This window comes from Chinchilla lanigera, unplaced genomic scaffold, assembly GCF_000276665.1.
Source record: "Chinchilla lanigera isolate Chin_1 unplaced genomic scaffold, ChiLan1.0 scaffold00094, whole genome shotgun sequence".
Lineage (NCBI taxonomy): Eukaryota > Metazoa > Chordata > Mammalia > Rodentia > Chinchillidae > Chinchilla > Chinchilla lanigera.
The window spans coordinates 5,153,511-5,160,526 of NW_004955495.1; positions in this window are offsets into that span (position 1 = coordinate 5,153,511).

Sequence of the window (7,016 nt, forward strand, 5' to 3'; positions counted from 1 at the left end):
CAGCCCCAAATAAACTTTTTTTTTTTTTTGGTGGGGGGGGTTTTCTCTGGTACTGGTAACCGAACTCACAACCTTGCGCTTGCCAGGCAGGCGCTTTGCCGCTGAGCTAAATCCCCCGCCCATGTTTCAGGAAGGAACGGCAGAGCTGTGTGCATGTGTGTAGTGCCCACTCAGGATACCCTTTGGGCAGTGGACATTTGTACAACCTCTGGGTGGAAGGAGACGGTCTCAGGGCTCTCGTCTCTCAGAGGGTGAAACTGAGGCACAGAATCACCTTGACAAAAAGCCACAAAGCTGGGATTGGTTTGTTTGGTTTTTGCCTTTTTGAGACAGGGTCTCGCTGTGCAGTTCAGGCTGGCCTTGAGCTCACTTTGTAGCCCAGGCTGGTCTTCAAGTCAAAACGATCCTCCCGCCTCAGCCTCCCGAGTGCTGGGATTACAGGCGTGCGCCACCACGCCCGGCTGGAGCTGAGACTGGAACACGGCACCACCTGGTGTCAGAGGCTCCTCGCTGGGTGGCCAATCAGCCTCTCCCAGACACTGGTGTCTCTGAGCCCAGCCCAGGGGACACACGCAGGACACTTGGGAGCCTTGGATCCTAGGAGCCGAGGTGGCATGCACAGCCTGGTCACTGGGTTTTATCACCCAGGCTGGGGACCAGGTCTGAGACCCCTGGAGGTTGGGGCTGTGGCTGCACAGTTGCCAGCTGCTTCTTCCCACAGCAATCGCTCAACTCCAGGGTCCAGGCGATCCATCACTTCCCTCTGTGCTTACCTCCTCCACCACTCCCTTCTGCCTCTCAGACAAGATCCGCTTTCCTCCCTGCAGCCCACAGGGCCTCGCACAACCTGCTGTCCCCTCCCCACCTCCTCTCCTCCCTCCCCGCCCCTTTCACTGCTCTGGCAATGTACTGGGCTCTGTGCTGCCCCAGGGCCTTTGCACGGCTATACTCTCTGCCAGAGACTGTTCTCTGGTATTTTCAAGGCCAGTTTCTTCTCATCTTTTGGATGCCTCCTCTGAGGCCACCCTTCCCCTCTCATGCCCACCTGCCATCTACCATTCTGGTTTTGGATTCCCGCCTTTACCCTTGTCTGAAGTAACTATACTGCTTCACATAACTTTGTACTGCTGTCGTGGCACTGTGTCCCCAGGCCCTGGAACACAGCTCAGCACCTAGTAGGAGCTTGATAAATATCCACACGAAAGGGCCAGCAAGATGAGGGCCAGGACTCCAGGCTGGCCCACCATCTGTCTAAGTTTCATTGGCACACAGCTATACCCACTCATTTGCACGTTGTCTAGGGCATTTTTTGCCTGATGACAGCAGAAATAAGTGGTCACAATTGTCTGTCCAAGCCCAAAATATTTATCATCTTCCCCTTATAGAAGAAGTTTTCTCACTTTTGCATTAGATAAAGGGAGAGAAAGAGCAAAGCAACGCTTATCAAGAAAGATAAAGAAAACATGGCATTTATGCACAACGGAATACTACTCTGCCATGAAGAAGGATAACTTTGAGTCATTCGTAGAAAACTGGAGGCACCTTGAGACCATAATGTTAAGTAAAATACATCTGACACAGAACGTTAAATATCACATGGTTTCTCTTACGTGAGAGAGCCAAAAGATAAATAGTTTGAAGAGCAAAATAAAAGAGAGATAACAAGGAGGTAGACTTTATGGAGATGGGACTGGGATCTGGGGATGGACAAGAGAGGGGGAGGGGAAATGAAAAGGATTAGGATCCTTTTTATGTATAGGTATCAATTCTCCATGGTGAATTTATTTATTCTTTATCACAAACATATGCTAATAGGGGCCAGGGATTTAGCTCAGCGGCACAGCACCTGCCTGGCAAGTGCAAGGTCGTGAGTTCGATTCCCGGTACCAGAGGAAAAAATATATATATACTAATAAAAATTGTTAAAAGTTTAACTCCAGCCAGCTGTGGTGGACACCTGTAATCCCAGCACTCAGGAGGCTGGTGCAGGAGGATCACCATGGGTTCCAGTTCAGCCTGGGCTACATAATGAGGTAATGTGGCAAAATATTATACAGCAATGAAAAATACCCATCTATATCCATAATAAGAGATATGGCTTGAAGGATTGTGTCCCTCATAAATTCATATGTTCAAGTCCTAATCCCCTCGGGTCCCTTCAGCACGTGACCTTTTTTGGAGACAGGTGGTCAAGTTAAAATGATGTCACCCAGGAGGGGCCCTGGCCCAATAGGAATGGTTTCCTGTTTGAAATGGGGGACACCTGGATGCGTACAGAGGCAAGATGTGTGAACACAGAGACAGCACCTGTCGGCCAAGCACCAGGCCTGGGCAGATCCCCTGGCACCACCAGTAGAAGGAACCAGCTACCCAGTCTTTGCTTTGGACTTCCACCCTCTGGGACAGTGAGAAAATAAATGCCAGGTGTTGGATCTGGAGATTTAGATCAGTGGCACAGCACCTGCCTGGCAAGTGCAAGGTTGTGAGTTCGGTTCCCGATACCGGAAAATAAATAAATAAATAAATAAATAAATAAATAAATAAATAAGTAAATGCCAGGTGTAGTGGTGCACGCCTGTGATCCCAGCACTCAGGAGGCTGAGGCAGGAGGATCACCATGAGTTCGAGACTACCCTGGGCTACATAGCAAGTCCTTGTCTCAAAAAACCAGCCAAACAAAGAAGACCTCCAAAACCTGAAGCCTTTCTGGTCCCAGGCTCTTCAGGTGAGGGAGCCTTGAGCTCCGGAAATGAACCCACCACACTTGTCCAGCCTCCCCCCTGTGGATCAGATCCAGATGCGAATGGCTGATTTTTTTTCTTTTTCGGTGCTGGTGATGGAACCCAGGGTCTTGCACATGCTAAGTAAGTGCTCACCACTGAGCTCCGCCCTCTCTAAATTTTTACAATTTTGAAACAGTGTCTCACTAAGTGGCCCAAACTGAGCTCAGCCTTGAGATCCTCCTGCCTCAGCTTCTTAAGGAGCTGGGATGACAGCATGCTGGCAGATTCCGTGTGTCTGTTTGCCAAGTTCCCACATTGCCTGAATCAATTCCTTAAAGTTTCTCTTTCTCTCTCCTTTTCTCCCTCTCCCTCTCTGTCACACACACATGTGCGCCCGTGTGTGATGTGTGTGTGCGCCTCACTGGTTCTGTTTGGGAATACTGATACAAGGACCAGCGCTTTTTTTCTTCAGTGCTTATTTTTATAAATAAAGTTTTATTGTCACACAGCCATGCCCTCTCATTTCCATATCACATAAGGCAGCCTCCTCACTAGGAGGAGGTGGAGTAGTTGCCATAGAAACCACCTCGCCCACATCTAGTTGACGCTTTAAAAGAAAAAGTCTTCTTGAGCCCTAATCTACAAAAATACACAGCAAGCCCAGCCTGGGCCACACAGCAATCTCAAAAATAAAAATGGCTCCCTCAGGAGGCTGAGGCAGGAAGATCGCCAAGAGTTGGAGGCCAGCCTGGGCTCCATAGTGAGTTCAAGGCCAACCAGACCCCCATAGTGAGCCCCGTCACAAACGAACACAGCTCAGTGCCGAGACGCGAGCTTCCATCCTAAGTGCTGCAAACAAACAGGCACCTAAGTACAAAGAAATAAATATGTAATAAACTCAGGGAATAGAAAAGGCACAGACTGGATGGATGCCTAAGACATTTCCCCACGGGGGGAAGGTAATGGGGAAAAAAACAGGCAAGAAATACTTGGGAAAATAAAAGAAAAAGGAAGAGGAGAAAGCCGATCTCCAGTAAGATGAAAGTGTGAAGGCCGGAGTCACGGTCCTGTGCTGCCCTCTAGTGGGACCTACGGGCATCTCAGCCTTTACCAAAATAAAAATCTCGGCTGACTTTTTTTTTTACAGTATTAGGAATGGAACGCAAGGCCTTCACCCTGAGCCTCCCACCCCCAGCACTTTTTGTTTTCTGTTTTCAGACAGGGTATCGCTCAGCTGCCCAAGCTGGACTCGAACTGGTGACTCTCCTGCCTCAGCCTCCCAGAGTGCTGCGATGACGTGTGCGGCACCAGGTTCAGCCTTCACAGCGCATCTAAAGACAGCAGGTTGGACGTCAGGACCCCAGAAGCTCCAGCTGCGGTCCCTGCGCACGGAGTCTCCACTTAAAGGAATGAATGCGCGGCTGGGGGTGTGGCTCCGCGGCAGCGCCCTTGCCTAGGCCCTGGGTTCAACCCGCAGCACCACACACACAAAATTAATTTTTTTAAAAAAGCAGGTCATGCTTTTCTGATGTCCACCTCGTTATCTGCAGTGCTTCCCCGTGGCACCCCCGCACACTGAGTATTCTACGCCTCTGAGTGTACGCGTGAAGGGCGCAGGCTCAGCGGGAAGGTGGGTTAACAGGGTATTTGCAGCAGAGATTTCTGAAGCTGCTACGAAACTCCCTCTAAGGATGCTGGGCTAATGTGTGTTCTCAGAAACTGTACACGAAGGGGCTCGCATCCCTGTGAGGGTTGCGGTTCCGATCACCCCTTCCCGGGCGGAGCCCATCCCGGGCGCTGCGGGACACCAGACGGAGTCCCTGGCCTCCGCCTGCTCCAGGCCCGGGGATCCCCCGTGTGACCACCACACGTGTCCCCAGACACAGCCCTGGTCTTCTGGGGGCCAAAATCACTCCTAATTGAGAGCAAAGCTCTGTATCCACACACACAGGGCATAAAGGTGATAATATACATGGTGGATGTTTACACTTAAACAGATATTACAGTAAAAGCCACATTGCCATGACCCGCCCTCAAAATCCCCCCTTCCCTTTAGACATGCTGACCCCATGCTCCTGGTGGCTTTCTGCAGCAGCTCTGGAGTCCCCTTTCCTGAGGGTCTTTAGGAGGCGAGATCAAACATATGGTGAGCGCCTCTGAGCAGCATACAATGGGAAGGCAGCTGGTAAACACAGGCCAGCGTCCTCATCCACCTTGTCAGGAGATCTGGCCGGGTGTGACTTTCAGCTCCTCCCTAAAGTCAACACGACCACGAGAGGGGATTGGCTTGAATTCATTCAGGCCATCAGGCAGCCAGGAAAGAGGACTCCGGAGCTGCTGCAAAAGTGGCAAGATGGGCACTCGGGAGGCTGAGGCAGGAGGATCGTTGCGAGTTCGAGACCAGCCTGGGCTACAAAGTGAACTCAAGGCCAGCCTGAACTGCATAGAGAGACCCTGTCTCAAAAAGACCAAAAAAAAAAAAAAAAAGGTGGCAAGATGGGTCTGGGGGATAAAAGTCAGTGGTAGAGCATTTCCCAGCAGGCACAGGCCCTGAATTTGATCTCCAGGAAAAAGAAAAAGAGAGAGAGGGAGAGAGAGAAAGGAAAGAAGGGAAGGGAAGGGAGGAAGGAAGAGAGGGAGGGAGAAAAAAGGAAGAAAGAGGCAAAGACAAAGGATGAGTGTGTTGGAAGCAAGGGAATGGATTTTGAGAGGCGTTTGTGGGAATGTGGCCTTTATAGTAATAAACCTTTTTAAAATTTAAACATTCACTATAGGACTTTTTTTTGAGACACGGTCTCATTATGCAGTTCGGGCAAGACTTAAACTCACTTTGTAGCTCAGGGTGGCCTTGAACTCATGACGATCCTCCTGCCTCAGCCTCCTGAGGGCTAGGATGACAGGCGTGCACCACCACGCCCAGCTTACTATGGGCTTTGATCACAATTTGTAGAAGAAAATAGTTTGCACCTTGGAATCTAAATCACAGATATCTCATTGTAGTTTTAATTTGAATCTCTTTCCCTTCAGATAAGGTTAAACATCACTTCATAGATTTTTTAAAGCCACTTTAACCTGCTGTGTCTATTATGTGATGGTCTGTTCATCTCCTCTGCTTATTTTTTCAGTTGCTCTTTGCTTATTAATTTGTAAGCACTCTTTACATAGATGCTGTCCAGAAAAAAATCTTCTGCAAGTATGTTATAAATATTTATTTAATATCTGTGGGAGTTTTTATTTTTAGTTTTGTCATGCCAAAAACAATTAATTTTTTTTGTCTTTTTGAGACAGGGTCTCCCTATGCAGTTCAGCCTGGCCTTGAACTCACTTTGTAGCCCAGGCTGGTCTCGAACTCGCAACAATCCTCCTGCCTCAGCCTCCCAAGTGCTGGGATTACAGGCGTGTGCCACCACACCCAGCAAAAAAATTAATTTTATGTAATGAAACTTACTATATTTTTATGGCGGGTGAGTTTGGTGCTTGCTTAGAAAGGCTTCCTTATTCTGAAATGATGTGTCTTCTATACATTCTTTTTTTCTTTGTTTTTCAGTAATAGGCATGGAACCCAGGGCCTCACACATGCTAGGCAAGTGCTCTATACTGAGTGATACCCCTAGCTCTTTTATTTTATTTTTAAATTTTGAGACAGGGAGTTGCCCTTGCTGGGCTTGAACTGGTAATCCTCCTGCCTCAGCCTCCCAAGTAGCTGGAGCTGCATGTGTGCCACCATGTCTGGCTCCCATGTTTTCTGGTAGTTTTATGTTTTGAGCTTTGTTTGTATGTGTGTATATAACTATTTATTTAAATCTTTCACCTATTCATGATATATGCTGGTGCAAGATATGTCACAGGGAAGCAGCTGACATTTTTCTCAGACACCTACAAAAGCATCTCGTCCACACTTGAGAAAGCTCCAATGGGCAAAGATGGAAAAATTAGGGGAAAAATTAATATTACACTATAGGATTATATGCTAAAGTAGATCAGTCATATATGCGAGTCCATATGAATGATGATAATAGATTATCAAATAGGTAAGTAAATGGAGGAGGATAGAAAGTTCTTTCTCACAAAAAAATTTCTACAGCCAGGTGTGGTGATGCACACCTGCAATCCCAGCAGTAGGGAGGCTGAGGCAGGAGGAGTGCTGTGAATTTGAGGCTAGCCTGGGCTACATAGGAAGACCCTGTCTTGAAGAAAGAAAGGAAAAGAAAGAAAGAAAGAAAGAAAGAAAGAAAGAAAGAAAGAAAGAAAGAAAGAAAGAAAGAAAGAAGAAAGAAAGAAAGAAAGAAAGAA